Here is a 7,791-nt window from a genome sequence, read left to right as displayed (position 1 = left end):
GGTGACCTCCATCTGTTCTCAGGGATGTGCGTACACGATGCAGTCAAATCAAACGTACAATGATAAATGGGAAATACCAAAATGTCTTTTTTCTTTCTGATGTCTTATAAATATTGCCACTAACTGAGCTTTTAATGATATTAAATCAAACATTCACTGGGATAATGACCAAAATATATGTTATCTTAAACATTAAATATGTTATGTGCATGTTCTTTCTCCTATATGATCTTTTTTATTTTATTTGTTTGGTTTTTTTTGGTATTATTAACAAATAAATTATTATCCCAGTGAGTATCTGTGAAATAAACTTATTAAAGAGCTTTGAGTTCTGACCTTTTGCAGCCAGGGCTGTTCAGTGAGAGCAGGTGATCTGGACGGAGGGATTCTGAAAGGTCATTGTGATTCTTTGGGCAAATTGATTAAGAAGCATCTGTTAACTTGCTTCTCCGAGGACCAGGAAGGGTCGGCTCTGCAGTGAGAGGAGGGGCAGGAGGGCTAAGCTGTCCCCTGACCTCACAAATAGGCCATAAACTGGGTTTCTGTGTTCAGCCTGCTCCAACGGGACCAAAGGGATGGAGCTGTCATCAGATAATAGAACACATGCAGGAAACTGTGTGAGAATTTATTCCATGCTGTGTCCAGATGCAACCAGAATTTTGAAGCTGAAGATGTTTTTCCAGTCTCTTCTGATATAGACTGCTCCAAAAAAGTAAAGGAGCACTTTGAAAACACGCCACATCTCAAGGGGGAAAAAATCAAGCTGGATATCAGTACTGATATGGATTGGATAATGTGTTAGGATTTGATAGAAATGAAAATGATGAACCTACAAAGCTCCTACAAGGCCCCACTGTGCTTGTATAAACGCCAGAGGTGTGAGCTCCTGTTCAGTCTGAGGTACAACCTGGCAGCACTGATTAGACCAAAATATAAAGCTCCAGATATGTTGCATTGGATTTAGGTAAGGCAAGTGTGGAGGGCAGTCAGTATTATCACTTTCTACATCCTCCAGGAATTGCCTGCGTACACTTGCTACATGAGGTTCTCGTGCACCAAGAGGAACCCAGAACCCACTGCACCAGCGTAGGGTCTGACAATGGGTCCAAGGATTTCATCCTGATAGTGGTCAGGGTGCCATTGCCTGATCTGCAGAGGTCAGTGCATTCCTCCATGGGTATGCCTCCCCAGACCATCAGCAAACTGATCATGCTGAATGATGTTACAGGCAGCATAATGTTCTCTACAGCTTCTCCAGATACTTTTATGTCTGTCACATTGAAGCTGCTCTCACAGGGTGCCATTGGTGGACCTGCCGAGTTCTGGTATTCTATAGTAAATGCCAAATTTGGCTCCACAGTGCCGGGCAGTGAACACAGGGCCCACTAGACCACATCAGGCCTTCAGGTCAGCCTCACAAGATCTTTTTCTGATTATTTGGTCAGAAACATTCACACCAGTCTCGTTCTGGAGGTCATTTTATAGAGCTTGGCAATGCTCATTCTGATCCTCTGTGCACAAAGGAGAGGATATCAGTCCTGCTGAGGGGTAAAGGAATCTCTACAGCCTTGTCCAGCTTTCCTAGAGTAACTGCTTGTCTCCTAAAATCTCCTTCATGCTTTTGAGACTGTGCTGGGGCACAGATTGTATTTACTTATTTTTTAAAAAGCACCAAGAGCCACCCATATTACTGTGTTAACGTGTTCTGTCATCGAGTTTCTCATCATGCGAGAAGAATGAATAATGAAATGAAATGAAATTCGATTTTTAAAAATTAACAAAGAGTTTGGGAAACTGCTATGAATCACTTCTAAATATTTGGAAACATTGTCAGAAATATAAAACACATTTTCAAACAAATATGTGGTTTTGTGTGTTTTTAATCACAACAACAACAGGCAAGTGATGTTGTGAATTCAAGTGGAAAAAATGAAAGTGATGTGAATATAATTATGATAATCATTTAACAGTGGGTACTAACAGGTGTAATTTCTTTTATAGCAAATTCCTGTCCATAGTAAAAACCTGTCTAAATACATTCTGGTAACAGGAAATATCCATAAAAATAGAAATTCTAACCTTTTGAAAGATGATGGAAGACATTATAAGAAATTAAACTTAACTGAACTACGAGAGTAACTGGTTTAAACAGCACAACTGCCAAGTAGCGTATGAGAAGCTACATTTTTGGCAGCAGCAAAGCTATGAGCAACATAAGATGTAAAACATACTTTTATATGAGTGCTATAAGTGTCTCGAAAGACAGAAAGTGTTAGCATCTCCTATACAGCTAAAGTTTCACACGATTAAACCGCTATCAATATCAGGAAAGTAATTTAGTAGTAATTTTTTAATTATTCGAAAAAAGCCACCCAACAAAACAGTTGGTACATGAGAGTTTCTCATTGTTTCCTTACAGATTTACCTTGCTTTGTTTTAATCTATGAGAACTCAGCCTTATGTAACACTTAGAGCAGACTGCAGGAACCAAAAAGCTAAAGCAGCAGTAGATTATTACGCATAGTTGTTAAAAATTGAGTCTAAATTGAGCATGACTCATCTCTGCACCACTACCTCCCACCAAGAGCTGCATGATGCACAAACAACCAGATAAATAAAAACAACAGGCCCAATGAAGTTAAAAAAAACTGAAGAGAACAATCAGACAGTGAAATTTACTGCACAGCTGTAACAGCTGGCACCTTTGCAGGGTGGAGCTGGTCACACGATTGGCCAAGGCTGTGTCACTGACTAAGGGGTGAGATGGGGAGTTCCCCATCTTATGTTGCAGTTCGAATGACAGTGTATCCCATATAAATAAATGGCAGAGACTGACTTTCTTTCATTGCCTCAAGTGACCATTCAAGAAACTGCGATTTTGGATGTTCCATGTTGGTTTAATGGAGGTAGTGACTTCAGTTTCAGAAAACTGAGTCATTTGCTTTATAATATCCTGAAAATGTATTGCATTCCTCTTCCAATTTTAGATATTCTGTTGAATTAATTCATGTATTAATAATTAGTACCACAGGATAGGCATAACAAACAAAACGTATCATTTCAAAATAAAATACAGCAGTTTCAAGAGCCAAAAATGTACCAACGTTCAGTTGACGTTGATAAAATCTGACAAATGTCTACAGTTTACATTAAGCAAAGTTCATTTAATTATATGGAGAAAATCTGAAAATTGAAGTGAATTAAATTAGAATGGAGGTGAAATATATTCTATTACTGCACTAATAGAAAAAAAAAACCCAAATTGAATAAAGTAAGTAAACAATGAAACTGAGAAATGACTTTATCAAACAAGCAGAAAAACATACTTAATTCCTATTTGAACTGCAGTTTCAATCAGAACCATTCCCAAAACACCAGAGATAAAAGCGTCAGGGATAGGGATGTCACAATATGACTGTGTACTAGATACTTTTTAAAAATGTCCTAATTTATCTTACACTAAAAGCTAAACATTCAAACACTGATTAATTTTAAGGATAAGAAAAAAAAATCAATTTTGTCATAATGTTATCGTCCGGCGTGTGGATTTTAAAAGGTTAGTTTAGTCTGCACTTGGCTTATAAGTGGCAGGTGATTAATGAGGAAGAAGATATGCATATTTACTGTTCTCCCTTCAGTCAGATCTCTGCTGCTTAGAAGAGCCATCTAGAAGAAGGCTTAACGTCCTTTCAGACTAACGTCTGCCCGGCGCCACAACTTTCTCACCATTCTCTCTTCCTCCAGGACTCGTCAATTTGATTGTCTGTCTGGCCCTTCGTACATTATCTGCTGGCACTCAGGCCGAGCCCTTCTCCAAAGCCTGAGATACCGAGGGCAAGATGAAAGGATAACAAATTAGATTATTTGACCACTTTGTCAGAGGGAACTTATAAGAAACAAGGCTAAAGCAATAATTTTGGAACACTTTATCTTGCTTGATCATATTTTACTTGATGATGATGATGATGCATGGTTAGACGCAGCAGACAGAGTAGCTGACGGGTGTAGCAGCATGCTCCACCACCTCTGATAGATAGTTGGTAACCTGCATTTGAAATTTGTTTAAGTATGCTTTCTTCTGACCAGAAAATGATTCAAAAAATCCGCAAAGAAATTCAAACCAGCAACCACAACTTGCAAAACACAGAAATGAAAAAACAAAACAACTATTACTCACTGTATACAATCACTACCGTGTGCACAACGTCCACTAAATTTGCCCCGGAAACAGGTGATATAACATGTAAAGGGAGGGGTGTAAGCTGAATCAAAATAATAATAACTTCTTTTCACATTTAAAAAAAAAAAAATGTTGAGCTCAAGTTAAGGGACCCCTTTATCAAAAGTTATAATTCTATCAAAAAGCGAGGCAGAGGAAGACTGCAGTTCTTTTATTTTCATTTATTTATATACTTTGGCAGCTTAATGCCAGACACACAACGTTGCTGGGAAATGTTCCACAATTTCATGTCCTTCACAGGCTGCTGCCGAACGGCATTAGTGAAAGTGAATTACAACCTTCTGTGTGACCCGATAGAGAAAGAAGGAGAAGGGAAAGGGAGACAGGAGGGGAGAAGACAGAAAGCGACTGATTTCTGCTCATTCACAATGATAAAATGGATAAAATGGTAGAGCAGGTGGCTTCAGCTTCCTTTGTGGGCCTCCTGGCAGGAATTTATTAGACTGGTTTGTTGGCAATGGTGCAGTGTAAATTTTAGTGTTTGCAAACAATCATCTGCTTCATATGTTGCAGTTCCACTATTGTTTCAGCGTGAAGTCCTAGAATTGCATTGCTCATGCGATATATTATACACAGAAGACAGGTTTTGCATATTTTATGAACTTGAAAATAAACTTTCATCATTATTTTTTCATGTTAAATAGCTGAACTTAAGGGCTTTGAGAATCTGACAGAATAACTGGCCGTAAACGAAAGAAAGAGCGGCTCATTTTATCTGATGCTCTGTGCGGTCTTTGGAAAAGTGTGCAACCTCAAAATGTCAGTCTTTTTATTAACTGATATAAAATACCTTCATTTTCAAAAGGACCGAATGAAAAGGATCATTTACTGTAAGGGGACTGGATGACCTTAAAGGCCATCTGTGAGGAATACCACAAAACCACAACGCTGCTACACTTTGTTGCTTATTTTGTTCTTAAAATTCGACAAAGCTGCAGAAGGTGGTGATCTCAAGTTAGATTAGATTGAATCAGCTCTTTATGTTTTTGAGTTTTGAAGCTGAATAGATTCATTGCAATGTTAAATGTATCTCTGCACTAAAACTGTATTATACATATATCAGAAATATTCTTGATCCTAAAACGATATATTCACAGACTCACATTTAAGGTGAGTCCAGAACCTGAAATATACAAGGGATAAGCTTTCAGTTAATTCAACTATTTCTTTATATGCAACAAGAAGGAATCAATAGCTCCATGTTAATCCACATCTTGATCTCACCATGAGTGTGTGACGATAGCTTTCACGCACCTACTCTGCAGTCAGAGCAGATGTATGTGGATCTATCCGGGAGGAGGAAGTTCCTCAAGTTGGCGGTCCAGTTCAGTTGTTTCAGTGGCTCGATGCTTATTGAATTGCGTGCCCATTCCCACAGCTCCAGCAGGTCAAATGACTGGGATGTGTAGCTCACGGCCGCTAAGTGGTCTATCGATCAGTCAGCTGAGCCTGTGGGCTGATGGGATGTGCTGCAGCAGACTCGGCCAGGATTTGGCAAGCTGGTAATGGCTGTAAAATACAAAGCATTCCTACACAGATGAGAAGCACCAGAGTATATAGTTCCATGGCTGTGTTCAAAAAGTGGTGGAAAATTTGAAATGAAGGAACCTTTTAAATACAAGCGCGTCCATGCTCACAGGTGTACACACGGGTACTCACACACACAAACTACACCCTTTTTGGCTCCTACCTCAAAGCACACTGTGCGGTGTCAATATTACGTGCTGCACAATAATGTTTAATATTTAGTATTTACTGTTATATTCCCATGTATCATCGTGATGTTGTTTATTGTATTGCTCTCGTTTTCTTCTGCTTGTTTTCTTTTTTCTTTCTCAACAGGTGATCCAGGTGATTGATATATCTATTTTTTTCTGTCTGCTTATTTAGTTGGGTTTTGTTTTTTTGCCCTTTATCCCCGTCCCTCTTCTCCACTGTTTTTTTCCCCCTCTTCCTTTCTCCCTTTTCTTTTCCTGATTCAAGTCTGTCCCATATCTAGCAAGTGAAAATAAAAAATAAATAAAATAAACAATAAAAGGTGAATCAAATAGACCATTACAGCAATATTAAGTTGTTTTGCTGCTTCGCAGACTAAAGTGACGTTGTGTGAAGACTGCTAATTTCAATCAATTGTCCCAAAAGCTCTGACAAAACACATCAGTCTCAACTGCTGCAAGTAACAGAAGACGATGAAGCCAAAAGACAAAATCCATGACTTGAGCAATCAATGTAATTGACCCATGTTACTCAGCCTCTAAGCACCTAAATTCTCATTAATGCAACAAAGTAATCAAACGTATTAAAAGATTATTTTGCACGACTTAAAAGTAAATCATCTTTATTACCATAACTGACAATGAAGGCAACCAAATGGAGACACTGCTCCATAATAAAATGGTTGTAAACATTTGTAAGCACCAATAACATACAAACACAGGTTTAAAAGGTGTAAAATGTAGATAAACACTGAATTAAATGATTGTAAATTTCATAAATCCACATTTTATTCTTAATAGCACATGGCCCAACCTTCTGTGAATTACGGTTTATATACACATATATTATTGGGCCAGACCGTATATTTAAATTTTATTTCACTCTCAGATTAGTTAAGTTCCAGCCATGTACGTGGCATTGCTATTAAGGATCAGGATTCTACACACATGTTTAATCTTTACATGGAAATCATCAAGGATGTGCATCTGATTTGTTCCTCCTGTATACTCGCCACAGCCTGTTCAAGTGACCCAGTGCCCGAGATTAAGGTTTGGCAAAGCCAGATTTAGCACCAGCAAACCAAATCCCAGTTTTTAAGAGCTTGGCTGACTGCCGACTAACTGCAACACCACAGCAGCAACCACCTCGTCAATCTATGTGACATAGTGCAGCATAATATACAGAGCAGAGAGTTTCTAGGTAAAGTGCATCTGCATCTACCTCCAAGAATAGTCCCATCAACACCGAGATTCATATAGCAGTTAAATTGTATCTCACAGCCTTCTGCAGCTGTAATATTATTCAGCTTAAATTATGACAGTGGTTATCTTTGCAAAAGCAATACTTTTAATTAAATGTTTAATTATGCATATAATTTCTTAACAAACAAACAGAGGCTAGATCACTGTTATTATTGACTTTGGTCGATGTGTGATATAAAAACAAAATCAAGAATACAAAAATAAAACACCTTGGGTCACTATATTTGTTTTATTTCCTCATAAGGCCACGCTGATGTATCTGTTGTAAATTACTCATTCTCATGCCTCAGTGGCAACAACAGCGATGACTGGAGGCAACGTGTTTTTTAGGTCGGCTGTTTGTCTGTGCCTTCCTGTTGAACATGATTTCTTAGGAATGCCTTGAGGGAAGTTCTTGGTTGAGATTATTAAAGTGCGGAGCTATTCTTTCTCAACACCAGAGGTTGCACATTTGACAAATGCGTGAAAATAAAACAGAGATTACCACAAACCTTTTTTTCTTTTTACAATAAAGAAAATAAAGCATTACATGTGACATGTAAGTACCTAAGAAGGGGCGAGAATATGTAAGTT

This window comes from Copadichromis virginalis, linkage group LG4 (assembly GCF_057382275.1).
Source record: "Copadichromis virginalis isolate Kocher_CV1m ecotype Utaka linkage group LG4, C_Virginalis_male_GT1.1, whole genome shotgun sequence".
Lineage (NCBI taxonomy): Eukaryota > Metazoa > Chordata > Actinopteri > Cichliformes > Cichlidae > Copadichromis > Copadichromis virginalis.
Note: the sequence above shows the minus strand (reverse complement) of the source record.